The 8,640-nt window shown below is 37.2% G+C and overlaps 1 non-coding gene across 1 annotated transcript; it reads right to left on the reverse strand.

Annotated features, from left to right (window-relative positions):
* Window positions 1–4,033: 4,033 nt before the first annotated feature.
* Window positions 4,034–4,105, reverse strand: Trnap-ugg (transfer RNA proline (anticodon UGG)). Its single transcript has one exon. It is a non-coding gene; the product is annotated as a tRNA-Pro (tRNA).
* Between the last annotated feature and the right edge of the window lie 4,535 nt (window positions 4,106–8,640).

The raw sequence follows: 8,640 nt of genomic DNA on the forward strand, positions 1-8,640 counted from the left end.
TCAGACCCGGATGTCCAGTTGAGGGGTTGGTTGAGTTGGGTTGGTTAGATTGGCGTTTAGCCACGATAGTGTGCCGACTGGGTGTCGGCGTAAAAGTTAACTGCTTCTTCGTTGTCCATTGGAATTATGTGCTCATCCAGTATATCCAAAGCGCAAAGGTACCTAGGTTCCGGATGTCGTTGTTGGGCTATCATTCTTCTCATCAGCTGATTGGGGTGGTTGGCGATATTTCCTACAAGTATCTTCGCCGATCGCAGTAGATACTTGTCCAGTGGTATGATTTTTGCTTCCTCGTAGAGTCGCTTGTTGCTGTAGTATTTTTGTCGCTGTCGATCGAAGTAAAGTCCGGTGCACATCCTCAGTATTTTTCTCTCGAACATTTGTAGTTCCTTCATGGCTGTCTTGGAGATGGTATATACCATACCGGAAAGCTGTAGGCAATGACAGGTCGCAGAAGCTGCTTGTAGATCAAGAGTTTCGTTGGTTGACTTAATCCTGTTCTTTTTTTCATCAGAGGGTGAAGGCGATGGAAGGCAAAGTTGGCTTTTTTGAGGACCAAACGGGAGTGATTGTTGAATCTGAGGAGCTCGTTAAAGTTGATTCCTAAGTACTTGGCGCTGCGTTTGGCTGGCAATCTAGTTCCATCTGGAAGTGTCAATGTGATGCTTCTGCAGCTTCCAGCCGATCGACTGCCTCTTCCTCCTGATCGTCTAAGGCACAATAATTCCGACTTGGATGAGTTGATCCGGATACCCCATTTACTGTAGAACTCATACAGTTTCCGAATGTGAGCTTCGACTTTCCTGGCAGCTATGTTTGGCGAGATGGACTTGCAGTATGTGAGTGAATCGTCCGCGTAAAGCAGGTTTTCGCACTCACTTGCAGGCGGTTGGTCTGATGTCAGGATGCTGTATAGAAAGGGGCCAAGTTTGGATCCTTGAGCAACTCCAGCTCGAATGACTTTCATTGGTGATTTCCGATCCTCCACTTGCACAAAAAAGTTTCTGGAAGAGAGAAAAGAAAAAATAATTTTAATTAGTGCCAAAGGAAAGCTTATTAAATGAAGTTTATGGATAAGGGCATCTATCCATACGCTGTCAAATGCTTTCTCGACATCCAGAAAGCATGCGACGGTAACTTGATTGTTGTTTAAAGCTGAGGTGATGTCTTGGTGGAACATCATGAGCGGATGCAGTGTGGAGTGCTTCTCCCGAAAACCGAACTGCATGTCTGGGATGATGTTGTTATCGCTGCAAAACTTCTTCAGCTTCCTGAGTGTCAGCTCTTCCAAGAGCTTACTAAGACTGTTGAGAAGAGAGATTGGTCTGTAATTGGAGATGGTGTTCCTAGCACCTTTCTTAGGAATCGCCACAATTCTTGCAGTTTTCCATTTCTGTGGGAAGTAGCAGTTGTTTATGCAGTTGTTGAGAATGATAGCCAAGAAGATTATCACTGTTTGGGGGAGCCTCTTTATGATGAAGTTGGAGATGCCATCCGGTCCAGCTGATTTTTTCGGTTTGGATAGGTTAATTATTTCGGCAATCTCTTCTGGGGTAGTCAGGTTTGGGCTGTCAGCAGGATCACTTGCAGAATTGGTGTCGCTGAATGTCACTTTATCCGGGTTAGGTAGCAGAGTCCTTTGGATGGATGCTTCGACTTCCTCTATAAAGTCTGTGTCTGCGGAAGGGTTCGGTGAGAAGTTACCTTCAAAGTGGGCTGCAAATGCTTCTGCTTTTTCCTGAGATGTTGTTGCTTCTCCATTGTTGGTGTTAATGACTTCCGGCATTGGTGACTTCTGTCCAACAATTCGGTTGATGTTCTTGAAGGCATCAGGCCCTGGCTTTATTGACTGCAGTCTCTTCTGGAACTGTGTGTTGTTATAGTGCTGAATGGAGTTACGGAGCATGAAGTTAGTGCACTGTAGCTCACTCCACACTGTCCGGTAGTTGGGGTTTGATGTATTCAGGTCCCGTTGGTGAATCCTTTGGAGGCGTTTCCTTAACCGTTGTCTGTGGGCGTATAAGTTTTGTACCTGTTCTGGGAGATGTTGGTAGCGGTCCTTTGATGTCTTCGGCTCTGTTTTTGGTTGTTCACTGCGCTTGTGATTGCCATTTCTAGGGAGTCAATAGCAGCATCAATTTCAGTATTTTCAAGGTTCTTATTGTGTGGAGGGAGCGTGACGGTTTGTTCGACGTCTCTCTGCAGCCGGTCTACGTCAAGACTCCTGTAGTTGATGAAGTACGCCGATGGTTGTGCTGCTAGGGAGATGGGTTGGTGAAGCTGGATAATAAGCTGAACAGCTTCATGGTCCGAGTCGCTGGGTACTGTTGAACAGTTGAAGTTGCTGTAGGCTGGTTCGATGTGGATGAGGTTTGATGTTGCGAGAAAGAAGTCCAGCGTTGATGGCGTTCTCGGGTAGGTTGGTTTTGGTTGGGAGACTGTTACTAGCGAGTGTAGAGAACTGTTGACATCCAGCCAGTCAGCTATCGCCTTGCCTCCGATGCTAATAGTTGTATCCATCCAAAGGTGATGTCTCGCATTAAAATCACCGCCGATGAGTCCATAAGTGCTTCTTGACAGGATGCCGTTGAGGGTTTGCAGATCTTTTTGGATGTTTCTGACGGTGGAGCTGCACTTGAAGTATACGCTGATAATCGTCAAAGTTTCATCTCTCCCTACGTTTAAGATGATGGCAGTGGCTTCACTGGTGAGGAGTCCGGTGATGATGGTTTCGCTGGTGCTCAGTTTCTTCTTGACAAATATTGCGGTTCCTCTGCGGTTCTCCGTTTTATCCTGACGATAGGTGTTGAATCCACGGATATCGATATTGTTCTTCCTTGTCACGTTGGTTTCGCTAATTAGGGCAATGTCTGGATTGTGGTTCTTCATGAACAAGTGAAATGATGTCCTCTTTTCCAGGCTGTACAATAAATTGACATTGTACGTCAGTATGCGGAGCTTCTTTAATTGCATAATGTAAAGATGAAGGTGGCTAAGGCCGCGGACTTATCTCCCTCACTCAGTTGCCGATATTTTTGGGTTTCATTTTATTGTTCATGCTACTCATATGCTTGTTTAAGTAAAATATGCTTGGCTTAATAAACCCAAAAGTTCAAATTGTAGTCATTTACGATCGCTCCATTTTTGGAAACACTAAACTCGAATGAATTCTCTCAAGCATTCCTGAGAGAATGGTCACACTGGTCACTTATAAAATTTTCGGTAAAAGTCGCCAACTGAGAATCTGAAAATTCTACCTATGATACTTTCTGATGAATAGGTATTTTAGTTTCCACTAAATGAATAGCGTTAAAAATAGTTACACAGGAAAAATTTACAAAAACAAACTTAAAAAAATAAATAAAAAATCATACACTTTTAACATTTTCCTGAATATGTACCTGCTTTATATAACTCTAAAAGTTTTGAAATACAAAAAAAAAGAAGCTTAAATCTCTTATTTTGACTTAATTTAAATATTTTAAGTTGACAGATCTTCCACCTTTCCAAACGTAGGCTTTTTGTATATGTTTTTAGTGTTTTATCAGTTGGTATATTTGTATGTTCATCTGTTCCATCATAACTTTTAAACTACTTATCTGACTTCGACAAATGAGGTACTATTAAAAGTGCATTACTCATCCGCTTTGTAGCAGACATTGACATTAACCTCTCTATAGACAAAAATCATCAACTTGTTTAAGTTTGAAAACTAAAACCCAACTTCTTTAAAACTACGCTCTATTAGTATATGAAACAAATAATATTCTCATTTGAAGATGATTTATGTGATGCTCTTTCGATATCCAGTTAGTAACAGTGGCGCATAGTCAGCCTATTTTAAGGGAATTAACATTACACTAGTCAACACCATGCTAACTTTAAAGCCAGCCTCTAAATAATATTGGCAGATTATAAACACATTTTTAATTTTCACTAGGATTTTTTCAGTGAGAGATACTTTATACTTTAAAACTATCGTCTATAAGTTTGCGCCAATGCTTTTTGCAAACCCAAAAATAAAAAAAAAATTGGGCTCAACCGGGATTTGAACCCGGGACCTCTCGCACCCAAAGCGAGAATCATACCCCTAGACCATTGAGCCTCTTGAATGATACGTGGTAAATAACAAATTTAAAAATAATTAACAAAAATTTTTAAGAATTTCATCAAAATTAATTTTGGAATGAATAGGAAGTTTAAACAGGTGAGGTGGGGTGGCATTAATATTTTGGGCTATTGCCAACAAAAAATATTCATTTTGAAACATAAAACACTTTTAAAAAATAAGCATTCCAAAAACCATTATAGGTACAACTAGTGATGCCAATTCGGACTCTTTTTTAACTTTTTTTGATTTGACTACACTCTTCTTGTACATGTGCGAGTACTTATAGTAACACACTTACTTAGAATTTCTGTCAGATAATACCTCAAACTTCCACTTCTTAAAAATTTATTATTCCAAAAAGAAACCCGAAGAAACCGGAACATCTGCCCATCTCTTGAACTTGTTTTGCAAAGATATGCTTGCTGTCCGTGTCCGTTGTCCATGTCCATTCCATGAACTATCCCCTGAGGATACACATGATTGTTATATCTATTCTATCTCTCCAAGCACTTGGTTATGATGAAATCAAAACAATCCCAAACCCACAATCAACCCCTAAACACTTTATTCTCATCATCATCCATTCACAAATAAAAAAAATGTTCGAGCGTCAATTGAGTGAAGTTGGTCAGGGTCGTCAATGGGTGGCTTTGGTCATCAGAATTGAAAATGTATGGTATGATGATGATGATGATGATGATGAATTCCTTTTTTCCAATTAAAAGCGAATTGTTTTCTTGTCTGTCCAGTGTTTATTTAGGACTTGTGAAAAAGGTTGTGCATCATTCCACTATACTTTTGTCCATTTCCTGTAATGGCTTACAAAAATCTATTAAGGTGTATATTTTTCGTTCATCGCCAGCTCCTTCAATCTTCAAACCATAGTAAATAGGTGTAAAAAACAACAGAAGTAACTTTTCAAGTTATCTACAAGAATACTTCCATCAAGAACTTTAGAACTTTTATAGCACAAAGAGTGATAGACTTTCAAAGATATAAGACATATTTGTTATATTTCTTTGAAGATTTCTTGGCTATCTATTGTTATATTTATACAAATGAACACTTGAAAATTGTGTTTTTTTTAACTTCTTTTTAAGTATATACGCAATTTTAAAGATAACAGTGTTCAACAAGAACAAGGTTTTTGCCACAAGAACAAGGATTACTATAGAATTTTGGGGTTCTGAGCTCGAATCCGAAGTCAGAAAAGTTTTATTAGCCTCCGTTTTTGAAATGTTACCGTTATAAAATGCAAGGAAAACGTAATTCGAGTTCAGCATCCCAAAATCCTCTAGAAAAGTGTACCTTGGTTCTTGTGGTAAAAAAACGTTCAATTCTGTTTACCAGTGTAAAATGTTTGAACATTTTAAGATACAAAAATATTTTTCATTTAAAGCTCGAAAACAAAGCATCCGATCGAAAAAGTGGGCCGCAATATTCTGCCTGTGTGTCTTCATGCGCCTCGAACTATAGCCTTAAAACTTTTTAGGTAAAAATCTAACTAATTTGATTAAATCTTTAATAAAATAAACATTTTTTTTAACCGTTGTTAACGGTTAAATACTCTTTTTGAATTTTTCGTAAATAATTTACTCGATTTCAATGAAAATTTACAAATAAAAGTGTTTAAGCTGCTAGTTCATAAGATGTATAATTTGAATAAATTTTTTCAATATAATAAAACTGTTATTCACATTTATTTTATTAGTTCTTTCACTTTTTGTGAAAATATAATGTAAAAATAACAAGTCAAAACCAACTCCATAAATATTCACATAAAACTCATCATCATCAGGATCAGACACATCAGAATTCCAGGAAGCCGATGACAAACACAAACCAATAACAAACCATTTCAGTGTCTGTTTTATAACTACCAATTTCCAGATTTATTTTATTTCGTTATCTATATTTTTTATTCCCAACCGAACAACAAGGAAACACACAGTATAATAAGGACAATAGCTTTATTATATACATTTAACTTTTATGGATTTAATTTCCAATGTCCTGGTGCCGACATGGGGTATCAATGTTGTTGGTCATATAATAATATAACGGTGAGTGAGAAGATGTCTGAAAGTTGGAGTGCTTAATGTATATGATGATAATATGGATGTGGTTGGAATGAGTATGTGGACGAACAATGTCCTTTCTAATTTCCTTCAATGTTGTACAATGTCCGAGAAAGTGTAGACCCGTATCCTAATCTTTGTACCTAAAACCATTGTGCAAAAAAGGACATGATTTTTCCACAATTGTCAGCATTTTTGTTCTCTGCTGATTGTGTTGTAGGTATGTGTCCTGTGTGCTTTGTGGTGTTGATAAAAGTGAACGTTTTATGTCTTTTTATATGGTAAAGAAAAGAACTGTGAACGTTTGGAACTAAACGGATATGTCCGCCCATAGAAACATGGGAGTATTGTTGTAGGCGGACGTTAACATAATTTATGTGGTTACATATGCGGATGCTGTGAGGAGTGATAGTTTCACTTGAATGCATGTAGATATGTAGTTGGAAGGACAATTTTTGATAGTTGGTTTTCGGGAGATTATCGTCTGACGGGACATGTTACTATTACGGATACTGACGAATTTGAAAAAGAAGGGAGTCACACTTAAATTATATGTTTCTTTCCTACACCGGAATATAAAAATCCAATCAAAGAAAAGCACATACGGTTACGAATGTTTATATTTTCTGTGAATATTGGTATTATTTTGACTAATCTATTAAGTGGTTGTAGTAATCAGTTTGGCTTTGATTAGAACCACTTGACAAAACTCAGTAACTACAACATTTTCTACATAACCATTTTGCTTTGCGAATACTATTTTAACCTATTACAATCGAGATTGTTCAAAAGCCTAAATGGAATTTTCTACTTATGAAAAGAAGAAACTTTTTTTTACAACAAACAAGATGTCACTTATTATAATTAGAAGCGTTACTATCGACAGCAATGATTCATGATTGATCAATGATCAAGGGGCATAGTATTTCATAGCCATACATTTCAAAACTCGCAATTTTTGTTAATCTAGTCAAATACAATTGCTGCGTTCCTTTGGGAACATTTATCTACTGCTTAGTACTTAAAACTACTTTGAACTACTTTTGCTATATTGAAAAAGTAGTTCAAAGCAGCTTTAAGTACTAAGCATTAGAAAAATATTCCCAAAGGAACTCAGCTTCATAGCATGAATAATTTCTGAGATACAGACTTTCAAAAAATCACAAAACTGTAACTGACTGATTCTCACTGACATCAAAACTATGAGCGTTTTGAAGAATTTTGAAACTTGGTAGAATGGTTTACAGAAAGAAACATTTTCTACAAAAGGGGCGTGGTAACCACACATTTTTGTTGAACTAAATATTGCCTAACTTTACTGTTCACTTTTGGCTAACGCAAAATCTTTAAACTTAGTGAATTTAATGGAATGGTTAAGTTAATGGTTTATGCACATGAACAAAATATAAAGGAAAATTGGCAAATTTGTATGGAACGTGCACTCAGAAAAATGATCGGTTAAAAACAACGTAAAACTCGTGTAAAATTAACAGAGCTAGTTTGCTAATATAGCACCGGCAAACTAGTTCGGTTAAGATTACACGAGTCGACTCAATTATTCAAATTGTTTAATTTTACCCACATTCCAGGTTAAATTGTACTAAAATCTCAAATTTTAACCGAGTTTCTCGATCAATATAAACAAGTTGATCGGTTAAAATAACCGTCAAAAATAGTGAAGTTAAATCAATGTAACGCACTTCACTCTTTACAAGCTGATAAAATGCATTTTTACATTTAACACCTTCAACTTATATAGATTGTCTCATTTCTCAACGTGTATTTTAAGCTCAAAATATGATGTCATTTTCCCTGATTGTGAAGACGTTTATATTTAACATTCAACCAAAAGAACCCAAAATATAAGCTCTTTAAATCTACCATTTCTAATTTTTTTTTTTAGAGTTTTGTTGTTCAACTTTTTGTTAGTTATGGGGACTTTTCACGAGTCGATTTTTGCCGTGCGGCGAAGCTTTTCGACCCGTGTGAACGTAAGTCGCAGGCGACTAAAGTGACAATCCCCGTAGAAAAATCCTAGTCGACCGACATATCGTGCGGCTCGTGGAAAGTCGGCATTAGAAATGTATGTAACAAAATGATTGGCTTAAAAAAAAACGTATATTTTGAGTTCTATGCATCAGATATTCAAGACTGAGGTTTGTTAGCCTTAATATCGACGGAATAAAGGATCCCTCTGTAGTCAAACTTTTCAAATTCTAGAGCTAACGTGCTGAGAGCTGTTATGTGGTTATGTTATCTTATTCGGTGCTGAAAAGAACCCTTTTCTTTTACTTACTTGAGTAAGTTAAACAGTTCCAACTCCAGAGCGGATCTCACCATCATCCAAAAATCCTCTTCAGCTAGCTTGGTCCCTTTACCAATTACAAACAGGAAAGCAATAGTGCCTAGCTGCTTTAGCAAACCTCACACAGCAGCATACCCAAACATCAG

This window comes from Episyrphus balteatus, chromosome 3, assembly GCF_945859705.1.
Source record: "Episyrphus balteatus chromosome 3, idEpiBalt1.1, whole genome shotgun sequence".
NCBI lineage: Eukaryota > Metazoa > Arthropoda > Insecta > Diptera > Syrphidae > Episyrphus > Episyrphus balteatus.